The sequence below is a fragment of the Salvelinus alpinus genome, chromosome 3 (assembly GCF_045679555.1).
Source record: "Salvelinus alpinus chromosome 3, SLU_Salpinus.1, whole genome shotgun sequence".
Lineage (NCBI taxonomy): Eukaryota > Metazoa > Chordata > Actinopteri > Salmoniformes > Salmonidae > Salvelinus > Salvelinus alpinus.
In genome coordinates, this window is record NC_092088.1 from 787,014 (window position 1) to 794,541 (window position 7,528).

General features: G+C 39.7%; 1 protein-coding gene across 2 annotated transcripts in view; it reads left to right on the forward strand.

Moving 5' to 3' along the window:
- The first annotated feature begins 774 nt into the window (after window positions 1-774).
- LOC139569907 (sphingomyelin synthase-related protein 1-like) overlaps window positions 775-7,528 on the forward strand; it is a 36,829-nt gene continuing 30,075 nt past the window's right edge. The window contains exon 1 of one of the 2 annotated variants that reach the window (XM_071391237.1): window positions 775-825. The gene's annotated coding sequence lies outside the window, so the exon portion shown is untranslated. Of the gene's footprint in view, window positions 826-2,860 lie in introns of those variants that run through there. The other variant, XM_071391236.1, reaches the window with a different exon arrangement.

Sequence of the window (7,528 nt, forward strand, 5' to 3'; positions counted from 1 at the left end):
CATTTAGGCCCTGGCAGTAACCTACAGTATACAATCATTTGTTTATAAGGGTTTAATATGTATCTAGATATGTCTAGCTACTTTGATACGTTATCATTGCTAATAATGGACCAAATGGTCTGTCTGCTTGTGATAACGTCACCTACCTAGCTAACTAGCTACTGTGTGCATCTCATAGCTAACAATGTTACGACACTAGCCAGAAAAAGCACCACATAACCCGTAGCGTCTCTGGAACTACAGTATTCATTCACCTGAAGTTATTTCATCCCACAACTCCACTCGATTCTGCTTGCCCTTCAGCTAACACGCTAGGTTGCACTATATTGACGTCAGAAGCTTCTTCTTCTGTGGTGTTCATTGAGTGTGTCAACCAACTTTAATGGCTCATTCCCGCCACCTACTTGGCTAGTGTACTCACCAGAGTCAAGGGAGGTCAAAGGCTGAGCTTCTTTTCTAAACACGGATGATCATTTACTGTGTATTTACTCACACACGTTTTTTACTAAACTAATGCTGTTGATCATGTAGTGGTTCTACTGAGTTCTGTTGATCAGTGATCAGGGTAGATCAGTGTGGACAACATTGTTATCAGAGCACATCTCCTTGATAGAAAGGTCCTGATATGGAGACAGCAGCCTATCTATCAGTAGGAGAAAGGTCCTGATATGGAGAGCAGCCTATCTATCAGTAGGAGAAAGGTCCTGATATGGAGAGAGCAGCTTACTCAACTGTTTAGGTCCAACAGACCTTTGGATTAGGAGGAAGGGTGTGCTGGAGAGCAAAGGAGTATTGGAGTCACAGAAGACAGAGCGGGACCGATTGGTAATGTACTCTCTAGTTTAACTGACTGGTAATATACTATAGTTTAACTGACTGGTAATGTATTCTCTGTTTTAACTAACTGGTACTGTACTGGTAATGCACTCGCTGGTTTAACTGACTGGTAATATACTATAGTTTAACTGAATGGTAATGTATTCTCTAGTTTAACTGACTGGTAATGTACTCTCTAGTTTAATTGGCTGGTAATGTACTCTTTAGTTAACCTGAATGGTAATGTACTCTCTAGTTTAACTGACTGGTAATGTACTCTCTAGTTTAACTGGCTGGTAATGTACTGGTAATGTATTCTCTAGTTTAACTGACTGGTAATATACTGATAATGTATTCTCTAGTTTAACTGACTGGTAATGTACTGGTAATGTACTCTCTAGTTTAACTGACTGGTAATGTACTCTCTAGTTTAACTGACTGGTAATGTACTCTCTAGTTTAACTGACTGGTAATGTACTGGTAATGTACTCTCTAGTTTAACTGACTGGTAATGTACTCTCTAGTTTAACTGACTGGTTATGTACTCTCTAGTTTAACTGACTGGTAATGTACTGGTAATGTACTCTCTAGTTTAACTGACTGGTAATGTACTCTCTAGTTTAACTGACTGGTAATGTACTCTCTAGTTTAACTGACTGGCAATGTACTCTCCAGTTTAACTGACTGGTAATGTACTGGTAATGTACTATAGTTTAACTGGCTGGTAATGTACTCTATGGTTTAACTGACTGGTAATGTACTATAGTTTAACTGGCTGGTAATGTACTCTCTGGTTTAACTGACTGGTAATGTACTATAGTTTAACTGGCTGGTAATGTACTCTCTGGTTTAACTGACTGGTAATGTACTGGTAATGTACTATAGTTTAACTGGCTGGTAATGTACTCTCTGGTTTAACTGGCTGGTAATGTACTGGTAATATACTATAGTTTAACCGACTGGTAATGTACTCTCTGGTTTAACTGGCTGGTAATGTACTCTCTGGTTTAACTGACTGGTAATGTACTGGTAATGTACTATAGTTTAACTGACTGGTAATGTACTCTCTGGTTTAACTGACTGGTAATATACTATAGTTTAACTGACTGGTAATGTACTCTCTGGTTTAACTGACTGGTAATATACTATAGTTTAACTGACTGGTAATATACTGGTAATATACTATAGTTTAACTGACTGGTAATGTACTGGTAATATACTATAGTTTAACTGGCTGGTAATGTACTATAGTTTAACTGGCTGGTAATGTACTCTCTGGTTTAACTGACTGGTAATGTACTCTCTGGTTTAACTGACTGATAATATACTATAGTTTAACTGACTGGTAATATACTATAGTTTAACTGACTGGTAATATACTGGTAATATACTATAGTTTAACTGACTGGTAATGTACTCTCTGGTTTAACTGACTGGTAATATACTATAGTTTAACTGACTGGTAATATACTATAGTTTAACTGACTGGTAATGTACTGGTAATGTACTATAGTTTAACTGACTGGTAATATACTATAGTTTAACTGGCTGGTAATGTACTCTCTGGTTTAACTGACTGGTAATGTACTGGTAATATACTATAGTTTAACTGACTGGTCATGTACTCTCTGGTTTAACTGACTGGTAATGTACTATAGTTTAACTGACTGGTAATATACTATAGTTTTACTGACTGGTAATGTACTGGTAATATACTATAGTTTAACTGACTGGTAATTTACTCTCTGGTTTAACTGACTGGTAATGTACTGGTAATGTACTATAGTTTAACTGACTGGTAATGTACTCTCTGGTTTAACTGACTGGTAATATACTATAGTTTAACTGGCTGGTAATGTACTCTCTGGTTTAACTGACTGGTAATGTACTCTCTAGTTTAACTGACTGGTAATGTACTCTCTAGTTTAACTGACTGGTAATGTACTCTCTAGTTTAACTGACTGGTAATGTACTCTCTAGTTTAACTGACTGGTAATGTACTCTCTAGTTTAACTGACTGGTAATGTACTGGTAATGTACTCTCTAGTTTAACTGATTGGTAATGTACTCTCTAGTTTAACTGACTGGTAATGTACTCTCTAGTTTAACTGACTGGTAATGTACTCTCCAGTTTAACTGACTGGTAATGTACTGGTAATGTACTATAGTTTAACTGGCTGGTAATGTACTCTCTGGTTTAACTGACTGGTAATATACTATAGTTTAACTGGCTGGTAATGTACTCTCTGGTTTAACTGACTGGTAATATACTATAGTTTAACTGGTTGGTAATGTACTCTCCAGTTTAACTGACTGGTAATGTACTGGTAATATACTATAGTTTAACTGACTGGTAATATACTCTCTGGTTTAACTGACTGGTAATGTACTCTCTGGTTTAACTGACTGGTAATGTACTGGTAATGTACTATAGTTTAACTATCTGGTAATGTACTGGTAATACTGTATACTCTCTAATTTAACTGGAATAATAATAATAACAATAACAATAATAGTAATAATAATAATACATTGTAAATATACAGTGAGGTCCAAAAATATTTGGACAGTGACAAATGTTTTTTTGTTTTTTCTCTGTACTTTGGATTTGAAATGACTGAGGTTAAAGGCCCAGTGCTGTCAAAAACTTGAATTTCTTTTGTATTATATATACCGTGCATTCAGAAAGTATTCAGACCCCTTGACATTTTTCTACATTTTGTTACCTTACAGCCTTATTCTAAAATTGATTAAATAGTTTTTTTCCCTCATCAATCTACACACAATACCCCATAATGACAAAGCAAAAACAGTTTTTTTTTTGTTTGCAAATGTATTGTCGTGAGGTGGCCCTTTCTGGGTATAGATCGTGCCCCCCCCCCCCCCCTCTCTCTCTCCTACACCCAGGTTCTGTTATCTCAGGTCATAAATTCCTGGAGGAGACTCTCTTCCCCCTGGCCATGCAGAGAGAGAGACACAGAGAGAACAAAGGATTCCACGTGGCCGAACTCCTAAATCCCCAAAATGGGAATTTGAAACAATATGTCCACTTGTGAGAAGGTGGGAATGGTCCACTCACAATTAAGGGACGGGTATGACGAGTGTGATTCATTTGGTGACCTCAGAGAGGACAGGAAACACACATAACTATATCTCTGAATATGTACATTTCTCCATTATGGGGTTTGCATCTAATTATTGTATAAAATGAATGAGTAAAGATGAAACTATTTGTGAAATGATGTAAGGTAATGTTAAACCTTTAATGAAAGATAATTGTAATTGTAAAGTCATTGGCCCGCCCCCGTGAGCACAGACATGATCTGGCGTCATAGACCCGCCTTTTCTATTGTTATGAATAAAAACCCCTCCTGAGGAAATCCTCTTCAGACCATGCGTACCTCGATGGACACCGAGGAGGCACAGGTTGAGTTTAGACCACAAAAACCTCAGTTTAAGCGAAGGTTGCAATGGCTGTTGAATTCCTAACCATACCACGTGGAGCATTGGCTACACGGCGGGAAATGGTTAAACTCTGAGACTATCGATCCTGACAGAATAAGAGCAAATCTTAGATACTAATTATTAGTCTGCAGCTAGAAATTATGTCAACCCGGGATGCGAAGACCGACAACCGCCGAAACTTCTATTCTATGAGAACATTTCTGAATGGTACTCTGAAGTATCCATTCTAACCACGAAAGACTTTGATCTTCAGGGAAGCAGAGAGAGAGACGATGATGAACTGACTCCAACAGAAGGACAGACGATTCCAACAGAGATCACGACGACACACTGGGCGTAAATATATATTGATTGCAATTATTCCCGAATGAATGAGCGTTCATGTGCAAAGGATTAGCATTTCAATTAATATAATTATAGTAGTACTGTGTGTAGTGATCCCTCTGGTCTTTCCCGCCTGTTCTCAGTCCACACCCACTTCCCTTTGTTCACCAAGCCGTCATATCGGCTTAGCCCACTAGGGAACCTCCCCTATCATTTCCCTGTAACCATATCTACTGTCTGTTTATGCAGTTCTATGATTATTTAGTTAGTTAGTAAATAAATGAGTAAGACAATTGGGTTCGTAACCAACAATTTACGACATTTGGAATGAGACTAACGTGAGGTAAAGAATAATTCATTAATTAGAAGACTGATTGATCAGATATTAAAATTATAACTTTGTAATCTGAACACCTGCGTTGTCTTGGCTGTGTGCTTAGGGTCGTTGTCCTGTTGGAAGGTGAACCTTCACCCCAGTCTGAGGTCCTGAGCACACTGGAGCAGGTTTTCATAAAGGATCTCTCTGTACTATGCTCCGTTCATCTTTCCCTCGATCCTGACAGCATGATGCTGTCACCACCATGCTTCACCGTAGGGATGGTGCCAGGTTTCCTCCAGGCGTGATGCTTGGCATTCAGGCCAAAGAGTTCAATCCTTGTTTCATCAGACAAGAGAATCTTGTTTCTCATGGTCTGAGAGTCCTTTAGGTGCCTTTTGGCAAACTCCAAGCAGGCTGTCATGTGCCTTTTACTGAGGAGTGGCTTTCGTCTGGGCACTCTACCATAAATACCTGATTGGTGGAGTGCTGCAGAGATGGTTGTCCTTCTGGAAGGTTCTCAGATCTCCACAGAGGAACTCTGAAGCTCTGTCAAAGTGACCATCGGGTTCTTGGTCACCTCCCTGACCAAGACCCTTCTCCCCCGATTGATCAGTTTGACCAGGCTGCCAGCTCTAGGAAGAGTCTTGGTGGATCCAAACTGTTTCCATTTAAGAAAGATGGAGGCCACTCTGTTCTTGGGGACCTTCAATGCAGAATTGTTTTGGTAAAATTCCCCAGATCTGTGCCACGACACAATCCTGTCTCTGAGCTTGGTTTTGCTCTGACTTGCATTGTCAACTGTGGAACCTTATACAGATGGGTGTGTGCCTTTCCAAATTATGTCCAATCAATTGAATGTACCACAGGTGGACTCCAATCAAGTTGTAGGAACATCTCACGGATGGTCAATGGAAACAGGATGCACCTGAGCTCAATTTCGTGTCTCATAGCAAAGGGTCTGAATACTTTTCTAAATAATTGTTTTTTTTATTGCAAATATTTCGAAAAACCTTTTTTCAGTTGACCATTATGGGACTTTGTGTGTAGATTGATGAGGAAAACATGTATTTAATCATTTTTAGAATAAGACTAACGTAACACAATGTGGAAAACTGAAGGGGTCTGAATAATTTCCGAATGCACTGTAAGCAGACAATGGAAGCTCTTACAATATGATGACATTTCTCTATAACAGGCTATAGGCTGCATGTGCACCACCAAGTCCCGTGGTCCCGTGTGGCTCAGTTGGTAGAGCATGGCGCTTGCAACGCCAGGGTTGTGGGTTCATTCCCCACGGGGGGACCAGGATGAATATGTATGAACTTTCCAATTTGTAAGTCGCTCTGGATAAGAGCGTCTGCTAAATGACTTAAATGTAAATGTAAGTCAGAACAAATTATTAGGGTGAGGAACATGGGCTACTAACAGCTTACTACACAACATACACTTAGTATTACTTTCTTAGCTACAGTATACATATATCCCTGGCATATTACATCATTTCTGCAGCAGCATATAAGACATTTTTGGACTCACCTTGTTGTACTGTGCTCACTTGAACAGGAAGCTGGCGCAGCGGTCCTTCGTGGGAAAATTTCATAATCAACCTTTGTCATCAAAGTCTGTCATTCTCTGGATTTATGCTGCTTTCAAGACAACTGGGAACTGAAGAAAACAAGGTAGAATCATGACGTCAGTGATCTTCAGGTCAGAGCTCTAGAGAGAAGCCTGAGTTCCCGACTTGCAATTCCGAGTTGGATGACCGTCAGAACGTATTTTCCCAGTCGGAGCTCGTTTCTTTCTGAGTTCCCAGTTGTCTTGAACTCACTAATGTCAGATTTCCCAGTTCTGAGTTTCCAGTTGCTTTGAACGCGGCAGAAGTCATGCTGGATTGACAGCAAGGCCAATGTTGAATGTTTATCTTTTTAAGCTTGGAAAAGAGACCCTTAAACCCAGACTTGGGACCAAAGACCCACTCCACTGAATAGCAGGCTAGAGATTACTTTGCAATGCTTGCAGTTGGCCACTGATTCCTTCCAAACCACTCATTGTTGCGATTTCCAACTTGTTGTGTAATGTTTATGTCCAATGGCCGATGAGCACCGATATGTTTTATCTATAATTTCTCTTCATTATTTCTCTTCATATGACAATGATTGAAAAGGTTTTGCTAGTAGATTGTCAACTTGATTCATGATGATGACTGCTAGCTAAGATTTTGAAAGTATGATGTTGACATGATCAGTCCAATCAAAGCTGCTGTAGATATAATGTGATTTGACGTCATTTTATCTGTGGCCAATGATCTTGAGCCTTCTTGGATGGGCACTTCTAATGTAACTCTATGGCAGCACCCAAGGGGGCTTGAATGTTCAAGCTCTACCCTTAGATTTTGCGGTGACATAGTGTCCCCATGAGTGACAGAACACTGAGCCAATCACGGCGCAACTAGAGAACATTACCAACCCCTACGCTCTGTATTTTCCGCTGGCTGCCTCACCACCACAGAAAGCACTGAGCTAGGCTGAAACACCTGCGTTTTGGAGCTTAACCCAACGTCAACAGTGAAGAGGCGACTCCGGTATATACTGTATATATATATGA